General features: G+C 35.2%; 1 long non-coding RNA gene across 1 annotated transcript; it reads left to right on the forward strand.

Annotated features, from left to right (window-relative positions):
• Positions 1-473: 473 nt before the first annotated feature.
• On the forward strand, positions 474-25,896 carry LOC143247729 (uncharacterized). The gene is made up of 2 exons (XR_013026683.1): positions 474-688; positions 25,491-25,896. It is a non-coding gene; the product is annotated as an uncharacterized LOC143247729 (long non-coding RNA).
• The last annotated feature ends 370 nt before the right edge of the window (positions 25,897-26,266 follow it).

Below are 26,266 nucleotides of genomic sequence, written 5' to 3' on the forward strand. Positions count from 1 at the left end.
AACTGTAAAATTCTGCTTATAGTAATAAGAAATGGTCATCATTGAATAGCTGTACAGGTGTGACAATATCACAAAGATATGTTCTCTACTGACTGAGATATCAACATTTATTTAATAACCAATAATACTTCTACAGTTAGGGCACTATGTAAGTTTTCCTTTTGCCGAAAAGTATTTTGCTTTCGACTGCATGTTGAACTTAATAAAAAATGTACACGAAAACTGTGGAAAAGTATTTAATTAAAAAATATGACGTCGAAACTGACGAAAGTTTTAACACATTGGTTTAGAAACGCGTTGACAAAGGGTGGCCTGTTAATACTGCAGAGATCTATGTTTTACATTTTTTAAAAATACATTTAGACGTTTATATTTTTTATCCTCAGGCGGAGATTTCACATCACGTGATGGGAATGGCTTAATAATTTGAACTTTTGGTAAATGTTTCGTGTAACGTAAAGAGTGAGTTACAGTAGGGTAGATGTTTGATTACTAAATTAATGTACTTTGCAAGTTATCTTGTCCGTTATGTGAACTTGTTAAGTTTTCTCATTACTGAATTTGTGTTTCGATAAGAAAATATAATGATATTAGACGTATCGTACATCCGAAAAACATTAGCAAACAAGTGAGATTGTTATTTTAGCATATAGCGTGAACTTAGGACTACGAGTGAACGTTAGACAAGGTAATCAAATAAAAGTACAGTAGGAAATATAAAACGATTTTGTTATCATTAGAATAATTAGAATGTAAAAAAAAAAATGTTTTACCGAATAGTTTATTTAACGGTTATTTCATAAAAAATAGAAAACTTTGGTGAGATAATCATGTAATAGTCTAACAGAAAGGATTTGGTTTCGAAACATTATTTGATGTACAAAAAAAAATTATTGACTTTTTTAACGAGTCAAAAACCAGGAGAAAACTGAAAGTAACTGAATTATTGTAACTAACATACGAGGTGTTGGAAATTCCTGGTTTTATTATAACTAAGATGCAAGATGTCGGAAACTGTGGGATTATTGTAACTAACATGTCAGGTGTTGGAAATTCCTGGTTTTATTATAACTAAGATGTAAGATGTCGGAAACTGTGGGATTATTGTAACTAACATATGAGGGTGTTGGAAATTCCTGGTTTTATTATAACTAAGATGCAAGATGTCGGAAACTGTGGGATTATTGTAACTAACATACAGAGGTGTTGGAAATTCCTGGTTTATTATAACTAAGATGCAAGATGTCGGAAACTGTGGGATTATTGTAACTAACGTGTCAGGTGTTGGAAATTCCTGGTTTTATTATAACTAAGATGTGTCGGAAACTGTGGGATTATTGTAACTAACATGTCAGGTGTTGGAAATTCCTGGTTTTATTATAACTAAGATGCATAATGTCGGAAACTGTGGGATTATTGTAACTTAAGAGTCCGAGGTTTGAGACGGGATGCTCCTGAACACGCTTCGCATAGTTGTTGGCACCTTATGAAAGCGACAACCAGTTCTCCTGTTTAGTTTAAAAGCAACACACAAGTGCGGCTGGTGCAAGTTGCCTGTTTTTCTCTCATGTTATCAGCTAGATAACTTTGTATAATTTATGAGGCAGCGAGTAATTATGTAATATTTAAAACTCTACGAGTGTCACGATAATTAAGATATAGATTGGTCGTTAAGAGACTATAGATCCTCATAACGAGGCTTCACTGGGGGGTCGTCGTTTATTTCTTCTTACTTTGTTCATACTCAGAACTGATCTCGAGACTTTGAGAATGTTTGGAGTACATATACATTCACAGGATTAATTATTCATGTATCGGAATGTTGGACCATCCATCCATCTAACAGCGAATCGCCAACCTTTCTTGGTGGTTAATCACGCGACTTTGAGAAGGATTAACATGTTTTTATTTGTTTTATTCTGTCAAAGGTGGGTATTGTTACGAATACGAGAGACAGATTGCACGTGCTTAATTGGTTAATTTCCATAATACCACAGCTAGGAGGGGTTAGCTTTTGTTGTCATGCGTAAAGCAACTTGAGAGAAATTGTTGTAGAAAATGTCCAACTTTCGTTTTACCCTAACGTAAGCAAATACCGGACATTGTTGCAAATATGTGTTAAACAGTAAGTAAAACAACGAGTGCAGTGTTTCCAAAGTTTGTAATTAATCTGGGAAAATCTTTCACTTCCAACCACACCTCGTTACGTAACGTTGAGTGAAGAGAATGTTCGGTTTTTATTTTTTGTATTGGTATGTGAATATTCAGATATGTTCTTGAATAATTATATTTCATGTAACTTGTTTTCATCATTTCTAACAGAATAAATGGCGCTTTGCTCTTCTTAATATCTTAAAACTTAAAACTATATCCCCCTTATTTACCTCAGGACCTAAATATGAAACTTTATCTTAAACTACTTACTGAAGGGCGAAAGAGCGAAACTTTACTTGAAGCTATTTCAGAAAGACCTAAACACGAAACGTTGTCAGTATAAAACAGTTTTGAAAGGAACTGCACATACCTTTACGATTATTTTTAGTAGTAACGTTGTACACAACTATTCTGCGACGAATTATCTAACGAGGCTGCGAAACTGATAGAATATTCTTTAACCACATTCGATTGGTATTGGTGTACATTCTATTTCAGGGCTGACTAACAGGTACTAGATGTAGTGCATTCCTACCTTATCTACTTCAATAATGTAATTATTTTTCTTTTAGATACGGTGTTTACAGTGCATGTACTTATGAAATTTTAAACGCACGAGTCATGAAGTGGCGGAATTTATGTTTAATGCTAATTACGATGTAAAAATTTCTTAACAAATAAAAATAAGCAAAGAACGACACCTACTGACAACAAAAAATATTATGATTTATTTTACAGATGACTACTTGTTTGTAGCTTATAACCTGGGATCGGTACTGTTTAATTTTGTAATTATTAGGGTCATTAAAATAAGAACATTTTCAAATTTTGATAACTACAGCACGGTATATTTCTAAGTGATGAACATTCGAGATTCATTTCTTGCTTCACATTAAGAGTTTTGTTGTTCACGAAACATTTAGTAGCGATAAGACAAACGACGTTTACTGGGCTCAGAAGAAAGGCAAACGTTGTTTTGTTAAGCCTAATTCCACTGTGGGAATATGAATAAGCACGTTTTTACGTGCAGTTTTCCACGTTCGTGTTGTTCTAGAGAAATGAACAGATCCTTATGTGTGACGTTGTTCTGTCAATATGTAACTGATTGATATAAATTTTGTAGCAGGAAAGCAAGAAGCAGACAGAGCTGACATCTGTTGCTGTTTATTCCTACGTCATATCAGTTGTAGTGGTTATTTAAATTCCAATATCTGTGGAAAATAAAGCTTAAAATTGTCGATTTTCAGAATAATGTTTAAGTTTCACAAGATAAATGGATTGTATTTCCCTACGTCCTTAACTTACTTTCCAGTGTGGTGAGTCCCAGGGAATGTACAGTCCAATTTATTAATTACTTATAATCAAAACTATTAAATTTTACTGACATTTTCGCGCCAAGCTTCACGAGGGCTATCTGTGTTTAATTTAGCTGTGTAAGACTAGAATAACCTTACTAACATAAACAGTTCGAGTTGTGACATCATACATTCATGAAAAATACTGACTAAAATATCCGTTTCTAACACTATTTATTAACAATACGATACATCAGTTTCTAACGCTATTTATTAACCATACGATACGTCTGTTTCTAACACTATTTATTAACCATACGATACATCAGTTTCTAACGCTATTTATTAACCATACGATACATCAGTTTCTAACACTATTTATTAACCATACGATACATCAGTTTCTAACACTATTTATTAACCATACGATACATCGGTTTCTAACACTATTTATTAACCATACGATACATCAGTTTCTAACACGATTTATTAACCATAAGATACATCGGTTTCTAACACTATTTATTAACCATACGATACATCAGTTTCTAACACTATTTATTAACCATACGATACATCAGTTTCTAACACTATTTATTAACCATACGATACGTCAGTTTCTAACACTATTTATTAACCATAAGATACATCAGTTTCTAACACTATTTATTAACCATACGATACATCAGTTTCTAACACTATTTATTAACCATACGATACATCCGTTTCTAACACTATTTATTAACCATACGATACATCCGTTTCTAACACTATTTATTAACCATACGATACGTCGTCGGTTTCTAACACTATTTATTAACCATAAGATACATCAGTTTCTAACACTATTTATTAACCATACGATACGTCTGTTTCTAACACTTTATTAACCATACGATACATCAGTTTCCAACGCTATTTATTAACCATACGATACGTCAGTTTCTAACACTATTTATTAACCATACGATACGTCACGTTTCTAACACTATTTATTAACTATACGATACATCAGTTTCTAACACTATTTATTAACCATACGATGCACATCACAGTTTCTAACACTATTTATTAACCATAAGATACATCAGTTTCTAACACTATTTATTAACCATACGATACGTCTGTTTCTAACACTATTTATTAACCATACGATACACTCGGTTTCTAACACTATTTATTAACCATACGATACATCAGTTTCTAACACTATTTATTAACAATAAGATACGTCAGTTTCTAACACTATTTCTTAACCATACGATACATCAGTTTCTAACACTATTTATTAACCATACGATACATCAGTTTCTAACACAATTTATAAAACATACGATACGTCAGTTTCTAACACTATTTATTAACCATACGATACGTCAGTTTCTAACACTATTTATTAACCATACGATACGTCGGTTTCTAACACTATTTATTAACCATACGATACATCAGTTTCTAACACTATTTATTAACAATAAGATACGCCGGTTTCTAACACTATTTCTTAACCATACGATACATCAGTTTCTAACACTATTTATTAACCATACGATATACATCCTTTTCTAGCAACACTATTTATTAACAATAAGATACGTCAGTTTCTAACACTATTTCTTAACCATACGATACATCAGTTTCTAACACTATTTATTAACCATACGATACATCCCTTTCTAACACTATTTATTAACCATACGATACATCCGTTTCTAACACTGTTTATTAACCATACGATACGTCAGTTTCTAACACTTTTATTATGAACCATAAGATACATCTGGTTTCTAACACTATTTATTAACCATACGATACGTCTGTTTCTAACACTTTATTAACCATACGATACATCGGTTTCCAACGCTATTTATTAACCATACGATACGTCCGTTTCTAACACTATTTATTAACCATACGATACGCCGGTTTCTAACACTATTTATTAACCATACGATACGTCGAGTTTCTAACACTATTTATTAACTATACGATACATCAGTTTCTAACACTATTTATTAACCATACGATACATCAGTTTCTAACATCTATTTATTAACCATACGATACGTCAGTTTCTAACACTATTTATTAACCATACGATACGCCGGTTTCTAACACTATTTATTAACCATACGATACGTCGGTTTCTAACACTATTTATTAACCATACTATATATCAGTTTCTAACACTATTTATTAACCATACGATACGTCGGTTTCTAACACTATTTATTAACCATACGATACATCCAAAGTTTCTAACACTATTTATTAACCATACGATACGTCCGGTTTCTAACACTATTTATTAACCATACGATACGTCCAGTTTCTAACACTATTTATTAACCATACGATACGTCGGTTTCTAACACTATTTATTAACCATTTTGATACGTCGGTTTCTAACACTATTTATTAACCATAAGATACATCAGTTTCTACAACACTATTTATTAAACCATAAGATACATCAGTTTCTAACACTATTTATTAACCATACGATACGTCTGTTTCTAACACTTTATTAACCATACACGATACATCAGTTTCCAACGCTATTTATTAACCATACGATACGTCAGGTTTCTAACACTATTTATTAACCATACGATACGCCGTTTCTAAACACTATTTATTAACTATACGATACATCAGTTTCTAACACTATTTATTAACCATACGATACATCAGTTTCTAACACTCATTTATTAACCATAAGATACATCAGTTTCTAACACTATTTATTAACCATACGATACGTCTGTTTCTAACACTATTTATTAACCATACGATACATCAGGTTTCTAACACTATTTATTAACCATACGATACATCGGTTTCTAACACTATTTATTAACAATAAGATACGTCGGTTTCTAACACTATTTCTTAACCATGATACATCAGTTTCTAACACTATTTATTAACCATACGATACATCAGTTTCTAGCTCTACAATTTATAAAACATACGATACGCCGGTTTCTAACACTATTTATTAACCATACGATACGTCGGTTTCTAACACTCATTTATTAACCATACGATACGTCGGTTTCTAACACTATTTATTAACCATACGATACATCAGTTTCTAACACTATTTATTAACAATAAGATACGTCAGTTTCTAACACTATTTCTTAACCATACGATACATCGGTTTCTAACACTATTTATTAACCATACGATACATCCCTTTCTAACACTATTTATTAACAATAACGATACGGTTTCTAACACTATTTCTTAACCATACGATACATCGGTTTCTAACACTATTTATTAACCATACGATACATCCCTTTCTAACACTATTTATTAACCATACGATACATCCGTTTCTAACACTATTTATTAACCATACGATTACGTCAGTTTCTAACACTATTTATTAACCATAAGATACATCAGTTTCTAACACTATTTATTAACCATACGATACGTCTGTTTCTAACACTTTATTAACCATACGATACATCGGTTTCCAACGCTATTTATTAACCACCGCCGATACGATCAGTTTCTAACACTATTTATTAACCATACGATACGTCGGTTTCTAACACTATTTATTAACCATACGATACGTCAGTTTCTAACACTATTTATTAACTATACGATACATCAGTTTCTAACACTATTTATTAACCATACGATACATCAGTTTCTAACACTATTTATTAACCATACGATACGTCGGTTTCTAACACTATTTATTAACCATACGATACGTCAGTTTCTAACACTATTTATTAACCATACGATACGTCGGTTTCTAACACTATTTATTAACCATACTATATATCAGTTTCTAACACTATTTATTAACCATACGATACATCAGTTTCTAACACTATTTATTAACCATACGATACGTCAGTTTTTGTAACACTATTTATTAACCATACGATACATCAGTTTCTAACACTATTTATTAACCATACGATACATCAGTTTCAACACTATTTATTAACCATACGATACATCAGTTTCTAACACTATTTATTAACCATACGATACATCAGTTTTCTGTTTGTATTTCATGAGACGTCAAGTTAAGGGTTCTGCTGGCAGAATCCTTTACTGGTGAGACCAACAGTGATCAAATGTTATGCTCAACTGCTTTAGGGTAACACTTTTATTACCCTTATTTTAGAGGCTTCCAAACGGTGTTGTACCAGTCGAATAGGCTGCGTTTCGTAAGTTGTAGTTCGACCATCCTCGCACATTGATCGGTTGACTGTCAGGGAAGTCGAGACCTTGTGATGCGGATGAGAAATATTGGAATAAAAAGAACGTTTCTGGTATACGTGTTATGTTGAAGGCCTTCAGCCTCAGGCTGGACACTGGATACATTATTATTTTGAAAGCACTTGGATTTCATTGTTCAGGGAGTTTTATGATATAAATATCTCGTATCATCATGTTCTGGAATTACATAAAGTACAAAAGACAATTTTCAATTCTTTTTTATCAACAATCTTCGAACTTTTGTAAGACTTAACTTACTTTCTACCTTAGATCAGTCCACCGGTTGTATTTTATGTCTTGTAGCTATCTACCAACTCTATTGTGGCGTTTTGGTACCAGTCTACCAACTCTATTGTGGCGTTTTGGTACCAGTCTACCAACTCTATTGTGACGTTTTGGTACCAGTCACCAACACTAGATATAGACGTTTTCGTACCAGTCTACCAACACTAGATATAGACGTTTTGGTACCAGTCTACCAACACTAGATATAGACGTTTTGGTACCAGTCTACCAACACTAGATATAGACGTTTTGTACCAGTCTACCAACACTAGATATAGACGATCTTGTACCAGTCTACCAACACTAGATATAGACGTTTTGGTACCAGTCTACCAACACTATATATAGACGTTTTGTATCAGTCTACCAACACTATATATAGACGTTTCGTATCAGTCTACCAACACTATATATAGACGTTTTGTATCAGTCTACCAACACTAGATATAGACGTTTTGTAGCAGTCTACCAACACTAGATATAGACGTTTTGGTACCAGTTTACCAACACTAGATATAGACGTTTTGGTACCAGTTTACCAACACTAGATATAGACGATTTTGTACCAGTCTACCAACACTAGATATAGACGTTTTGTATCAGTCTACCAACACTAGATATAGACGTTTTGGTACCAGTCTACCAACACTAGATATAGACGTTTTGTATCAGTCTACCAACACTAGATATAGACGTTTTGGTACCAGTCTACCAACACTAGATATAGACGTTTTGGTACCAGTCTACCAACACTAGATATAGACGTTTTGGTACCAGTCTACCAACTCTTTTATGACGTTTTGGTACCAGTCTACCAACACTAGATATAGACGTTTTGTATCAGTCTACCAACACTAGATATAGACGTTTTGTACCAGTCCACCAACACTAGATATAGACGTTTTGGTACCAGTCTACCAACACTAGATATAGACGTTTTGTACCAGTCTACCAACACTAGATATAGACGTTTTGTACCAGTCTACCAACACTAGATATAGACGTTTTGGTACCAGTCTACCAACACTATATATAGACGTTTTGTATCAGTCTACCAACACTATATATAGACGTTTCGTATCAGTCTACCAACACTATATATAGACGTTTTGTATCAGTCTACCAACACTAGATATAGACGTTTTGTATCAGTCTACCAACACTAGATATAGACGTTTTGTAGCAGTCTACCAACACTAGATATAGACGTTTTGGTACCAGTCTACCAACACTAGATATAGACGTTTTCGTACCAGTTTACCAACACTAGATATAGACGTTTTCGTACCAGTTTACCAACACTAGATATAGACGTTTTGTATCAGTCTACCAACACTATATATAGACGTTTTGTACCAGTCTACCAACACTATATATAGACGTTTTGTGTATCAGTCTACCAACACTATATATAGACGTTTTGGTACCAGTCTACCAACACTAGATATAGACGTTTTGGTACCAGTCTACCAACACTAGATATAGACGTTTTGGTACCAGTCTACCAACACTAGATATAGACGTTTTGGTACCAGTCTACCAACACTAGATATAGACGTTTTGTATCAGTCTACCAACACTAGATATAGACGTTTTGGTACCAGTTTACCAACACTAGATATATGACGTTTTGGTACCAGTCTACCAACACTAGATAGAACAGACGTTTTGTATCAGTCTACCAACACTAGATATAGACGTTTTGTACCAGTCTACCAACACTAGATACAGACGTTTTGTACCAGTCTACCAACACTAGATATAGACGTTTTGTACCAGTCTACCAACACTATATATAGACGTTTTGGTACCAGTCTACCAACACTATATATAGTCGTTTTGTAGCTCTACCAACACTATATATAGACGTTTTGTACCAGTCTACCAACACTATATATAGACGTTTTGTACCAGTCTACCAACACTATATATAGACGTTTTGTAGCAGTCTACCAACACTAGATATAGACGTTTTGTACCAGTCTACCAACACTAGATATAGACGTTTTGTAGCAGTCTACCAACACTATATAGACGTTTTGGTACCAGTTTACCAACACTAGATATAGACGTTTTGTACCAGTCTACCAACACTAGATATAGACGTTTTGTATCAGTCTACCAACACTAGATATAGACGTTTTTGTATCAGTCTACCAACACTATATAGACGTTTTGTATCAGTCTACCAACACTAGATATAGACGTTTTGTATCAGTCTACCAACACTAGATATAGAAGTTTTGTATCAGTCTACCAACACTAGATATAGAAGTTTTGTATCAGTCTACCAACACTATATAGACGTTTTGTATCAGTCTACCAACACTATATAGACGTTTTGTATCAGTCTACCAACACTATATAGACGTTTTGTATCAGTCTACCAACACTATATAGACGTTTTGTACCAGTCTACCAACACTATATAGACGTTTTGTATCAGTCTACCAACACTATATAGACGTTTTGTACCAGTCTACCAACACTATATAGACGTTTTGTACCAGTCTACCAACACTATATAGACGTTTTGGTACCAGTCTACCAACACTAGATATAGACGTTTTTGTACCAGTCTACCAACACTAGATATAGACGTTTTTGTACCAGTCTACCAACATTAGATATAGACGTTTTTGTACCAGTCTACCAACATTAGATATAGACGTTTTGTACCAGTCTACCAACATAGATATAGACGTTTTGTACCAGTCTACCAACACTAGATATAGACGTTTTGTACCAGTCTACCAACACTAGATATAGACGTTTTTGTACCAGTCTACCAACACTAGATATAGACGTTTTTGTACCAGTTTACCAACACTAGATATAGACGTTTTTGTACCAGTTTACCAACACTAGATATAGACGTTTTTGTACCAGTTTACCAACACTAGATATAGTCGTTTTGTATCACTCTACCAACACTAGACATAGTCGTTTTGTATCAGTCTACCAACACTATATAGACGTTTTGGTACCAGTTTACCAACGCTAGATATAGTCGTTTTAGGTACCAGTTTACCAACGCTAGATATAGACGTTTTGGTACCAGTTACCAACGCTAGATATAGACGTTTTGGTACCAGTTTACCAACACTATATAGACGTTTTGGTACCAGTCTACCAACGCTAGATATAGACGTTTTGGTACCAGTTTACCAACACTAGATATAGTCGTTTTGTAGCAGTCTACCAACACTAGATATAGACGTTTTGGTACCAGTTTACCAACGCTAGATATAGACGTTTTGGTACCAGTTTACCAACGCTAGATATAGACGTTTTGGTACCAGTTTACCAACGCTAGATATAGTTGTTTTGTATCAGTCTACCAACACTATATAGACGTTTTGTATCAGTCTACCAACACTATATAGACGTTTTGTATCAGTCTACCAACACTATATAGACGTTTTGTATCAGTCTACCAACACTATATAGACGTTTTGTATCAGTCTACCAACACTATATAGACGTTTTGTACCAGTCTACCAACACTATATAGACGTTTTGTACCAGTCTACCAACACTATATAGACGTTTTGGTACCAGTCTACCAACACTAGATATAGACGTTTTTGTACCAGTCTACCAACACTAGATATAGACGTTTTTGTACCAGTCTACCAACATTAGATATAGACGTTTTTGTACCAGTCTACCAACACTAGATATAGACGTTTTTGTACCAGTCTACCAACACTAGATATAGACGTTTTTGTACCAGTTTACCAACACTAGATATAGTCGTTTTGTATCACTCTACCAACACTAGACATAGTCGTTTTGTATCAGTCTACCAACACTATATAGACGTTTTGGTACCAGTTTACCAACACTATATAGACGTTTTGGTACCAGTTTACCAACGCTAGATATAGACGTTTTGGTACCAGTTTACCAACACTAGATATAGTCGTTTTGTAGCAGTCTACCAACACTATATAGACGTTTTGGTACCAGTCTACCAACGCTAGATATAGACGTTTTGGTACCAGTTTACCAACACTAGATATAGTCGTTTTGTAGCAGTCTACCAACACTAGATATAGACGTTTTGGTACCAGTTTACCAACGCTAGATATAGACGTTTTGGTACCAGTCTACCAACACTAGATATAGACGTTTTGGTACCAGTCCACCAACTCCATTGTGACGTTTTGGTACCAGTCTACCAACACTAGATATAGACGCTTTGGTACCAGTTTACCAACACTACATACAGGCGTTTCGGTACCAGTCTACCACCACTACATACAGGCGTTTCGGTACCAGTCTACCACCACTACATACAGGCGTTTCGGTACTAGTTTACCAACACTAGATATAGACGTTTTGGTACCGGTCTACCGACATCAGATATAGACGTTTTGGTACCGGTCTACCAACACTAGATATAGACGTTTCGGTACCGGTCTACCAACACTAGATATAGGCGTTTCGGCACCAGTCTGCGTGTGTTTACACGATTTTTGCTATCTTTGGTAAGATACTTCGTTCCTCGAAGGTACCAAAGGTTCATTTTGTACCGGAAAGTTCCAATGTGTACCTAAATTCAGAATGGTATTTTTACCATGGCCCTCAGTGGCACAACTTTATGATCTTCGAACTCACACTGCCAGAGAACTGGTTTCAACCTGTGGTTGGCAGAGCACAAATAGCCCATTGTGTAGCTTTGTGTTTAATTCTAAATAAATCTTTTACCACACGTTAAAAAATGGAATTAGGCATAGGACGTGTACGAAATAAATAATGGTTGTGAAAATTGTTCTTTCATATATATTTTGCCAGTTGTTTGTTTTAAATGTTATATTTTGTAATTAAATATAACCTTGGGGTCTTAATGAAAGTAGACAAAACATTAAGTAAAATATTCTTATTATAAAGCTAAGCTGTTTATATTAATATTAAATAAATAATGTACATTGTGAGATTTGATTGTGTTTCTCATAAAGCTAATTTGACAAAATTTGTTACTAAGATAAGTAACTTTACGGTAACTAATCTAGGCCTAGTCACTTGAGACAATTTTCTACACTGTAACCTTTTTCGTCTTCTCAGAATCCTGTTATTGATATATTACATTTCAAATCAGGAAGGTGTAAAATAGTATTTTAGCTCTATTATTTGTCTGACGTAAGGAAAGCTCTTTGGAGAGATTTCGTTTCACGTAATACCTTGAGTTAAGTTGAACACGCATTCACCACAATTCTTTCTGAAGTGCACTGTACCAAAAATCTAAGTATCGTAGATTTTAGGCTTAAGAAATATGAAAAAACGTTACTTTAGACGCAAAATGGTTTGATGTAATTGCTACAACGTCACTTATGGATTTGAAAGAACGAACGTGTTTCTGAAAATATTATCACCTCATGTCTCGGTTCTGTTATTTTTATTTGGCCTAAATCACCTCCCAGGAGAATCTTCTGGATGGTGACTGGTGATAAATAATAGAGATCCCTCAAAATTTCTATAATAAATATGTAATGTCATAAAGGAAGAAAATTTTCTGGTATACAGGAAACCTGGTAGCATGATAATGTTTAAAACTGTTACATTGTGGTATACAGGAAACCTGGTAGCATGATAATGTTTAAAACTGTTACATGGTGGTATACAGGAAACCTTGTAGTATGTTAATGTTTAAAACTGTTACATTGTGGTATACAGGAAACCTGGTAGTATGATAATGTTTAAAACTGTTACATTGTGGTATACAGGAAACCTGGTAGTATGATAATGTTTAAAACTGTTACATTGTGGTATACAGGAAACCTGGTAGTATGATAATGTTTAAAACTGTTACATTGTGGTATACAGGAAACCTGGTAGTATGATAATGTTTAAAACTGTTACATTGTGGTATACAGGAAACCTGGTAGTATGATAATGTTTAAAACTGTTACATTGTGGTATACAGGAAACCTGGTAGTATGATAATGTTTAAAACTGTTACATTGTGGTATACAGGAAACCTGGTAGTATGTTAATGTTTAAAACTGTTACATTGTGGTATACAGGAAACCTGGTAGTATGATAATGTTTAAAACTGTTACATTGTGGTATACAGGAAACCTGGTAGTATGTTAATGTTTAAAACTGTTACATTGTGGTATACAGGAAACCTGGTAGTATGATAATGTTTAAAACTGTTACATTGTGGTATACAGGAAACCTGGTAGTATGATAATGTTTAAAACTGTTACATTGTGGTATACAGGAAACCTGGTAGTATGATAATGTAGTATGTGAAACCTGGTATACAGGAAACCTAATGTTTAAAACTGTTACATTGTGGTATACAGGAAACCTGGTAGTATGATAATGTTTAAAACTGTTACATTGTGGTATACAGGAAACCTGGTAGTATGATAATGTTTAAAACTGTTACATTGTGGTATACAGGAAACCTGGTAGTATGATAATGTTTAAAACTGTTACATTGTGGTATACAGGAAACCTGGTAGTATGATAATGTTTAAAACTGTTACATTGTGGTATACAGGAAACCTGGTAGTATGATAATGTTTAAAACTGTTACATTGTGGTATACAGGAAACCTGGTAGTATGATAATGTTTAAAACTGTTACATTGTGGTATACAGGAAACCTGGTAGTATGATAATGTTTAAAACTGTTACATGGTGTGGTATACAGGAAACCTGGTAGTATGATAATGTTTAAAACTGTTACATTGTGGTATACAGGAAACCTGGTAGTATGATAATGTTTAAAACTGTTACATGGTGGTATACAGGAAACCTGGTAGTATGATAATGTTTAAAACTGTTACATGGTGGTATACAGGAAACCTGGTAGTATGATAATGTTTAAAACTGTTACATTGTGGTATACAGGAAACCTGGTAGTATGATAATGTTTAAAACTGTTACATTGTGGTATACAGGAAACCTGGTAGTATGATAATGTTTAAAACTGTTACATTGTGGTATACAGGAAACCTGGTAGTATGATAATGTTTAAAACTGTTACATTGTGTGGTATACAGGAAACCTGGTAGTATGATAATGTTTAAAACTGTTACATGGTGGTATACAGGAAACCTGGTAGTATGATAATGTTTAAAACTGTTACATTGTGGTATACAGGAAACCTGGTAGTATGATAATGTTTAAAACTGTTACATTGTGGTATACAGGAAACCTGGTAGTATGATAATGTTTAAAACTGTTACATGGTGGTATACAGGAAACCTGGTAGTATGATAATGTTTAAAACTGTTACATTGTGGTATACAGGAAACCTGGTAGTATGATAATGTTTAAAACTGTTACATTGTGGTATACAGGAAACCTGGTAGTATGATAATGTTTAAAACTGTTACATTGTGGTATACAGGAAACCTGGTAGTATGATAATGTTTAAAACTGTTACATTGTGGTATACAGGAAACCTGGTAGTATGATAATGTTTAAAACTGTTACATTGTGGTATACAGGAAACCTGGTAGTATGATAATGTTTAAAACTGTTACATTGTGGTATACAGGAAACCTGGTAGTATGATAATGTTTAAAACTGTTACATTGTGGTATACAGGAAACCTGGTAGTATGATAATGTTTAAAACTGTTACATTGTGGTATACAGGAAACCTGGTAGTATGATAATGTTTAAAACTGTTACATTGTGGTATACAGGAAACCTGGTAGTATGATAATGTTTAAAACTGTTACATTGTGGTATACAGGAAACCTGGTAGTATGTGGTATATGGTAGTAATGTGGTATACAGGAAACCTGGTTATGATAATGTTTAAAACTGTTACATTGTGGTATACAGGAAACCTGGTAGTATGATAATGTTTAAAACTGTTACATTGTGGTATACAGGAAACCTGGTAGTATGATAATGTTTAAAACTGTTACATAATGTTTAATGTTTAAAACTGTTACATTGTGGTATACAGGAAACCTGGTAGTATGATAATGTTTAAAACTGTTACATGGTGGTATACAGGAAACCTGGTAGTATGATAATGTTTAAAACTGTTACATTGTGGTATACAGGAAACCTGGTAGTATGATAATGTTTAAAACTGTTACATTGTGGTATACAGGAAACCTGGTAGTATGATAATGTTTAAAACTGTTACATTGTGGTATACAGGAAACCTGGTAGTATGATAATGTTTAAAACTGTTACATTGTGGTATACAGGAAACCTGGTAGTATGATAATGTTTAAAACTGTTACATTGTGGTATACAGGAAACCTGGTAGTATGATAATGTTTAAAACTGTTACATTGTGGTATACAGGAAACCTGGTAGTATGATAATGTTTAAAACTGTTACATTGTGGTATACAGGAAACCTGGTAGTATGATAATGTTTAAAACTGTTACATTGTGGTATACAGGAAACCTGGTAGTATGATAATGTTTAAAACTGTTACATTGTGGTATACAGGAAACCTGGTAGTATGATAATGTTTAAAACTGTTACATGGTGGTATACAGGAAACCTGGTAGTATGATAATGTTTAAAACTGTTACATTGTGGTATACAGGAAACCTGGTAGTATGATAATGTTTAAAACTGTTACATTGTGGTATACAGGAAACCTGGTAGTATGATAATGTTTAAAACTGTTACATTGTGGTATACAGGAAACCTGGTAGTATGATAATGTTTAAAACTGTTACATTGTGGTATACAGGAAACCTGGTAGTATGATAATGTTTAAAACTGTTACATTGTGGTATACAGGAAACCTGGTAGTATGATAATGTTTAAAACTGTTACATTGTGGTATACAGGAAACCTGGTAGTATGATAATGTTTAAAACTGTTACATTGTGGTATACAGGAAACCTGGTAGTATGATAATGTTTAAAACTGTTACATTGTGGTATACAGGAAACCTGGTAGTATGATAATGTTTAAAACTGTTACATTGTGGTATACAGGAAACCTGGTAGTATGATAATGTTTAAAACTGTTACATTGGTGGTATACAGGAAACCTGGTAGTATGATAATGTTTAAAACTGTTACATTGTGGTATACAGGAAACCTGGTAGTATGATAATGTTTAAAACTGTTACATTGTGGTATACAGGAAACCTGGTAGTATGATAATGTTTAAAACTGTTACATGGTGGTATACAGGAAACCTGGTAGTATGATAATGTTTAAAACTGTTACATTGTGGTATACAGGAAACCTGGTAGTATGATAATGTTTAAAACTGTTACATTGTGGTATACAGGAAACCTGGTAGTATGATAATGTTTAAAACTGTTACATTGTGGTATACAGGAAACCTGGTAGTGATGTTAATGTTTAAAACTGTTACATTGTGGTATACAGGAAACCTGGTAGTATGATAATGTTTAAAACTGTTACATTGTGTGGTATACAGGAAACCTGGTAGTATGATAATGTTTAAAACTGTTACATTGTGGTATACAGGAAACCTGGTAGTATGATAATGTTTAAAACTGTTACATTGTGGTATACAGGAAACCTGGTAGTATGATAATGTTTAAAAACTGTTACATTGTGGTATACAGGAAACCTGGTAGTATGATAATGTTTAAAACTGTTACATTGTGGTATACAGGAAACCTGGTAGTATGATAATGTTTAAAACTGTTACATTGTGGTATACAGGAAACCTGGTAGTATGATAATGTTTAAAACTGTTACATTGTGGTATACAGGAAACCTGGTAGTATGATAATGTTTAAAACTGTTACATTGTGGTATACAGGAAACCTGGTAGTATGATAATGTTTAAAACTGTTACATTGTGGTATACAGGAAACCTGGTAGTGTGATAATGTTTAAAACTGTTACATTGTGGTATACAGGAAACCTGGTAGTGTGATAATGTTTAAAACTGTTACATTGTGGTATACAGGAAACCTGGTAGTATGATAATGTTTAAAACTGTTACATTGTGGTATACAGGAAACCTGGTAGTATGATAATGTTTAAAACTGTTACATTGTGGTATACAGGAAACCTGGTAGTATGATAATGTTTAAAACTGTTACATTGTGGTATACAGGAAACCTGGTAGTATGATAATGTTTAAAACTGTTACATTGTGGTATACAGGAAACCTGGTAGTATGATAATGTTTAAAACTGTTACATTGTGGTATACAGGAAACCTGGTAGTATGATAATGTTTAAAACTGTTACATTGGAAACCTGGTATACAGGAAACCTGGTAGTATGATAATGTTTAAAACTGTTACATTGTGGTATACAGGAAACCTGGTAGTATGATAATGTTTAAAACTGTTACATGGTGGTATACAGGAAACCTGGTTGTACTCTACTTGTTTATTATTTCACGTAGCTCAGACTGAGATATACCTGTATCTGAGAAATATCTTCTCGAATTTTGACTGATTTTCTTCTTCTTCACAAAAGTGTTAAAACTTTATCTGACAGGAAAATATATTTAACTTTTGTGGATTTGTTTTATATTATTTAGCAAGTTAATGGATCGTTACAAACTAAACTGGTTTTCAAGTTTGGTTTGAATATAAGTGGCGTGTGCAAAGTTATTCATGAAAAATACCTCATCTTAACCGCAGGTTATCAGTCTGACGTTTTGACCACAGTTTTAGTTGAAGTTAAACAGTTTTTTAGCTTCTTGTCATTAGGAGTAATAATACAGTTTGTTGTTCAGGTTGTTTTGGCTGCATAATCGTTTCGACTTTAATATAAATTATTCATCATTCGAGAATTTTCGCTTTGTACGATAGATGGCGCAATAATATAAATTTAAGCATTGACATTAAGAGGGTTTGTTAGTTTTGAATTTCGCGCAAATCTGCACGAGGCCTATCTGCACTGGCCGTCCCTAATTTAGCAGTGTAAGACTAGAGGAAAGGCAGCTATTCGTCACCACCCACCACCAACTATTGAGCTACTCTTTTACCAACGAATAGTGGGACTGACCGTCACATTATAACGCCCCCCACGGCTGAAAGGGCGGGCATGTTTGGTGTGAAGGGGACTCGAACCCGCGACCCTCGGTTTACGAGTCGAACGCCTCAACACGCTTGGCCATGGCGGGCCACGTATCCATAGATAACTCTCACCAAAACCTAGCCCTCTTCTGTTGGACATTAAAAGCAAATCGTGACGAGCCATCTTGTAAAATACACTGAATTTAGAATATAATAACGGTGCAGCATCGTCTGACCACGTTAAAGCAAACCTGCTACCTAATTTTACGAATAAGTGTTTAACAGTTCGAATAGGCTTAGAAAATTTTCTTTGTAAGACGTTTTAAAATTGGCCGACGAAGAGCATTTGCCCGAAACGTTGTGAATTAATACAAAGTGTTTGTCACAGGCGTAGTTTTTACTTATTTCGAACAATTTTTTTAAATGTTTCATTATTTTTCCATGTTTTGCGGTCTTTTCTTCTATGTGTGTGTTGTTGTTTGTTAATATACTAATTAAGAATACTTATTAACCTGTCCAGTTCCGTATACGAGATAACTCGTCCAAGCCGATCGGTAACACAGTGCCACGGACGAGTTAATTCGTTCTCAATAATACCTAACTTGAACGATAGATGTCAGCACCATACATGACCTACTTATAAATTGTTTCACTTTCGATCCAAAATGGCGTCACGATAAAGTTACAAAATGAAGAAGAGTTGGAGTTGTATCGTAGCAGCTGAAATACTTGGCAGTCAACAGGTTAAGGAAATAAAAACTGTATATGTGACAGTGTTAAATAATGTTTCCCTTCATTATGTTGTTCTTAAATCCATTATGTTACTCTAGTTACATATTCTGCTTTGTGGAAGCTAATTATTAACTCATTAACTGATTAAGGGCATTTAAAGTGAAACGTGTATGAGCTAAGAAGTGGAAATTTGTCATACTTAAAAAGTTCTAAAAGAATATAGACCGTGTTCACCGTCGGACAGTTTCTAGCGGTAACCGAGCCAGACAAGTCTGTGTGATGGATACCAACACGTACGCACAGTGAATGGTCCTTACAGTAAGACGAAGAACTGGCTGACAACAAAACTAAAGAACCAAACCTAAATCTTATAAAACTTAGTTTAAAAACTCATCGGTCATACCTTGTTGAAACTGACGTTTCATTTTCTATTCGCTTTTTTTTATTATTATTCGAGTTTCTCAAGTAGTGTTCTTTTTTCTTACCTGTTCGTTTATTTCTCGAACTGCCTCCTAGTGGATGTAGATATAAACAAAAAAAAAAAAATATATATATATATAAAGGTTTGAAAACTTTTTTTTTTGCAATGTTTGCTTTGTTATCATTGTACCATTTCTCATATGCTTTAACTTCTTTGGTTATCCTGTTACCAAGGCAACAAGACTGTTTCAGGGTATTGTTTAACAATGACAGTTAAGTAAGGATTGCCAAGGTGCTTCATGAGAAACTGAAGCTCACTTACTGTCTATTTCGCTGTTTATCTTCCCTTAATCTGTTTAAGATATGCATATTAAAGACCTAATAATAAATCGATAATTGTAAACATATGCAAAATACGTCTTTTTTGTGTGTAATTACGAGCTGTGTTAATGTCGTATATGTATGAATCTGTTTAGTTGCTTGTTTATTTGGTGGGTGTAAAGGAACCACAGATTTTAGTATCGTAACCCCATTAACTTACCGCTGACCTACCACGGAGACAACCTGTTTTGTGTATGTATGCGCAGTGGGCTGAACTATCAGGTCAGAAAGTCAGTCGTTTTATGTACAGGGAGAGAGAAGGCAGCTCGTTAAAAGCACCAGTCGCCTAAAGAGGTAATTTCTAGCGAAATAGGAGGATTAAATACCACACTAATACAGTTGGAAGTATTTTTACTGGTAGCCATGAAGATCAAAGATTTAGTTTAGGAGGGTGGGAAACAAAACTTTAGTGCCAGTGGAAGTCATCCAACACCTCCCCCCGTGGCACAGCGGAATGTTTGCGGACTTAAACGCAAGAAATCGGCTTTCGATAACCATGGTGGGCAGAGCACGGATAGCCTGCTGTGTAGTTTTGTGTTTAATTACAAACAAACAAATAGTGGGAGTCAGAATGTAAAGGTTTGGTTTGTTTTGAATTTCGCACAAAGCTACTCGAGGGCTATCTGCGCTAGCCGTCCCTAATTTAGCAGTGTAAGACTAGAAGAAAGACAGCTGGTCTGTACCACCCACCGCCAACTCTTGGGCTATTGTTTTACCAACGAATATGGAATTGACCGTCACATTATAGCCCCTCACGGCTGAAAGGGCAAGCATGTTTGGTGCGACGGGGATTCGAACCCATGACCCTCAGATTACGAGTGAAGTGACTTAACCACGAGGCCATGGCGGGGCCTGAATGTAAAGAGGGTTAAATTTCAAAAGGTTATATCTCAGGTGGGGGAAATGCCGATGCAAAGCCAGTGCTCTTCAATAATGCGGGTGTATCCCCCATGTTCCCCCATGCTACCCAGATGAATACATTAATGCGGGTGTATCCCCCGTGTTCCCCCATGCTACCCATGCTATGAATACATTAATGCGGGTGTATCCCCCGTGTTCCCCCATGCTACCCAGATGAATACATTAATGCGAGTGTGTCCCCGATGTTCCCCCATGCTACCCAGATGAATACATTAATGCGGGTGTATCCCCATGTTCCCCATGCTACCCAGGTAAATACCCAGGTAAATACTCCTGACTTCATGCCACAGTGGAAACTGAAACTTACCGACATGAAGTTAATACGATTTATAACACACGCGTCGAAAACAAACCAACCGTTATAGGAAGGGCAAATCTATAGACATGTAGAAAGGCCACATACATCATATGTGAAAGGACGCCGTCTTCCTTGATCCTGGGCCTGGCATGGCCAAGCGCGTAAGGCGTGCGACTCGTAATCCGAGGGTCGCGTGTTCGCGCCCGCGTCGCGCCAAACATGCTCGCCCTTTCAGCCGTGGGGGCGTTATAATGTGACGGTCAATCTCACTATTCGTAGGTAAAAGAATAGCCCAAGAGTTGGCGGTGAGTGGTGATGACTAGCTGCCTTCCCTCTAGTCTTACACTGCTAAATTAGGGACGGCTAGTACAGATAGCCCTCGAGTAGCTTTGTGCGAAATTCAACAACAACAACAATCCTTGATCCTTTTAAAGAAATACGCACATGTGAATAAAACAAAACAAGAAGAACAGTGTTAGAACAACAAGTAACCAATGATGACACACATACTTGACGATTTAAACTTTTAAAATTTATGTTTCATAGAAATAGACAGCGGATTCTGTCTCACGTCCGCAACTGTTTCCAGGCAACAGAATCGAGTTAAGTGGAATGTATGCACGACACAAACAACAGTGAGAAACAAATAGAACAATACTATTCTTACGACCTCCTTTCTTTCCTCGATGTAATCAGAAGACCAAGTCTAAACCATGTAAACACCTACCCATTACTAACAATTATCAGGTGGAAACTGGAGCCGCATGGTTAACGTGTCAGGCTTGGTACCTCAAGACCAGAATTACAGGTGTAGTGTCGCACGTTCAGCCATAAGGACGTTGTAAAAAGTGGTAGTTAAGTTCATACATCAGTTTAAAGATTCGTTTCTGGCGGCGGGTGTTTCTGGCTGCCTGCCAGTAGTTGTAAGTTAAGGACAAATTCACTTACTTGATTTCCAGAAGTCTACGATGCATCAACTTAGACCACTTACGTATAAGATGACGTTCAGATTACAATTCTCTGAAAGTCGAGTGATTGGAAATTTTCAAACATTTTCCATACGTCTCTTTGTAGAAGAAGGTGGTAAATTCGTGGTTTGATTCCTTGTGCTTCAAACACAGTGACGTTCCTTATGACGTACAAAGTCTCCCCACGTTAGAAATTATAGAAACGATTAACATGCTGCAGTAATTTACGTTTAGATTCAGATGAGGTTGTAAAACATGTGGTAATGTGATTGCTGAGACAAATTAGTTCACTTAGTAATTATTTGAATTTCGCGCAAAGCTACACGAGGGCTATCTGTGCTAGTCGTCCCTAATTTAGCAGTCTAAGACTATAGGGAAGGCAGCTAGTCATCACCACCCATCGCCAATTCTTGGGTCACTTTTTTACCAACGAATAGTGGGATTGACCGTCACATTATAACGCTCCCACGGCTGAAAGGGCAAGCATGTTTGGTGAGACGGGGATTCGAATCCCGCGACCCTCAGATTACGAGTCGAACGCCTTAACCAACCTGGCTATACCGGGCCTCACTTAGTAACACTGCTAGAAATGTACTCCACGTGTGATGTGTCGTGTTTCGCGCCACTTTAACAATGATACAAAGATTTATAACATCTTTCAATCTGTCCATTATGTCTTCGTTTTCTCTCTATCCGTATCTATCTATTGTGGGTAGAGGAATATGATAAAGACATTTTTGTTACATACCGTCTTTGCTATTACTCATAACAAAAAATAATTTATAAAGGAAATCAATAAATCAAAAGTGATATTAAATTAGTTGTCGTCCGCATTAATTTTCCAAGTAATCGCGGGCTTTCGTGGAGCTCTTTGTTCGAAAACGTTTTGCAAGAACGTCTGTCTTTTAATTTATTTGCATAATAAAGACTTTGTAGCAGAAATACAGAAACAATATAAATGTTTCTAAATTCGGGAAGCAAAAACCGAGTAGATCTCACAAAACACAGAAGAGAAATGACTTTCAATAATTAGTACAAATGGTAAGGTTTTGGTTTTGTTTTCTATAGATCCAATCAACTAAATCCAGAATTCAATATTCCGGAAGCACACTCTCGGTAAGTTTAGAAATGAACTATTGAATGAAACCTCATGTGAAGTGGACTAGAAAATTGAGTCAAGATCGCATTTCATGATCAGACTAGTTCAAATTGTAATTTCACTATCGGGAAATATACATACGGGTACAAAACTGTTTTCGAAATTGAATCTCTTTATTCGACTAATTTTTCCGAAGTCCAGAAAACTTATGAGATGGATTTAAATTAGTTTTTTTTTTCTTTCTTTATCACTGATGTTTAAGCCTACGAACCTGAGTCGCTGTATGCATAATGTAGGAAAGAAACCATTTATGGAAATGAACGTGTACTTGCCAACATCTATCGATTCAATCATATGAGAAACATTATTTGTGTATAACGTACTACTAACTTTGACATTGTTGAATCTACGCAGCACTTAATTCATTTCTCTTGATGTGTTTTTTTTTTCTCAAAGATACCACACGTTTTTTCAGGTTCATTCCTGACGTACTAAGTCACGTGCTTTATCCTTCATTTCACACGATGCTCTACTTCCATTTTAATTACCTAGGTGGCTAACAACCTAAGTACTCGATTAACACGTGGGTGGCAGATGGGAACTTTATATTAGTAACAGGTTGAATGAAGGTTAGCAGTTTGAAGAACATCGTTTGGCTAGTAAAAGGTTAAAAGACGGTTAACGGTTTCCACAGAATCGTTTCATAAGTAGCAGGTTAAATAATCAGTAACTTATATAATATAAAATTATAATTTTCATAGAGAACTACATTCACTCACCAAGGTTTTACTGTGATTGGAAGATAAGTGATTTATCCACTTGTCTAGGTTTTACTGTTATTGGAAGATAAGTGATTTATACACAAGTCTAGGTTTTACTGTGATAGGAAGATAAGTGATTTACACACTAGTCTTGGTTTTTCTGTGATTGGAAGATAAATGATTTATACACTAGTCTAGGTTTTACTGTGATTGGAAGATAAGTGATTTACACACTAGTCTAGGTTTTACTGTGATTGGAAGATAAGTGATTTACACACTAGTTTGGTTTTACTGTGATTGGAAGATAAGTGATTTACACACTAGTCTAGGTTTTACTGTGATTGGAAGAGATAAGTGATTTGCACACTAGTGTAGGTTTTACTGTGTTTTACGAGGTTTTACAGGGTTTGTTTGTTTTGAATTTCGCGCAAACGTGCACGAGGGCTATCTACACTAGCCGTCCCTAATTTAGCAGTGTAAGTCTAGAGGAAAGGCAGCTATTCATCACCTCCCACCACCAACTCTTGGGCTACTCTTTTACCATCAAAGAAGAAGGATTGATTATAACGCCCTCACAGCTGAAAGAGCGAGCATGTTTGGTGTGACGGCGATTCGAACCCATGACCCTCAGATTATGAGCCGAGTGACTTAACCACGTGGCCATGCCGGGACTGTTCAATGTACGTAAAATGTTTATTTTTTGATTGTCTACAGTTTTTGACTTTCGACCCATTATGATTAGGTGGTTTGGGGAGTTTTACCCTTTTCGCGGGTTCGAATTTCCGTCCCACCAAACATGCTCGCCGTTTCAGCAGTGGAGAAGTTTTTATGTGACGCTCAATTCCACTTTTGTTTTACACTACTAAATTAGGAACGACTAGCGCAGATAGCTCTCATGCAGCTTTGTGCGAAATTTAAAAAGAACAAGTGAACAAAAAATGATTAAACTTTCTCTTAATCAGAGACGCTGGTGAGGAAGGTGGATCACTTTGACGGTTTATTTGAAACGTCACTGCACGTTACTTAAGTAGAGATGTGACGTCACATGAAACGTTCTTCTTTGGGTATTTTGGGAAATCAAGATAGCAGTGAGAACAGTACTATTTACGTCAACGTTAAGATCCAATTAGAATTTTCAGAAGCTCCTAAAGACGTCTTTGAGAACCCTTTCTGAGCCTTGGCTGCTAATAAAACGAAATGTTTTCACGAGGAGAAAATGAAAGCAGACGTTCCTGACTCGTCGCTGCTGACCTGTGACTTTACGAGCTATTCTTGCAGCTTCTTGCAAAGTGTATTAACCAGGCAGAAAAGATTACTATTCAACCGTTTCCTTAATTTAGAAATAAACCTAAGATCCTTCGCTTGAGAGGTCTTTCCTTATTGGTTAAGCACTAGAGGGTTACGGAAGCAATACTCCTTTAACTTGTTTCTACTTATTAGAGCGCTACACGTATTAGAAGAGAAAAATATCCTGTTTTTCTATAGACAAGGAGACTCATGAAGAAAGGTTATCTCAGATTCCTTCAAACGACCTAGAATACTTTACTAAACAAGTCAATCGAATTTCTTGAACCTCTAGAAGAAATGCTATTGAAATTTCAAATGATAAAATACACACAAGAAAAACATAATAATCCAATACATTTGATGTACCATTCGGTTTCCTTTAACATTTTTAGAACAACGAATATTTGACGTTTTGTTAAATAATCTAATTTTATACAAACATAATCTATAT

This window comes from Tachypleus tridentatus, chromosome 3, assembly GCF_004210375.1.
Source record: "Tachypleus tridentatus isolate NWPU-2018 chromosome 3, ASM421037v1, whole genome shotgun sequence".
Taxonomy (NCBI): domain Eukaryota; kingdom Metazoa; phylum Arthropoda; class Merostomata; order Xiphosura; family Limulidae; genus Tachypleus; species Tachypleus tridentatus.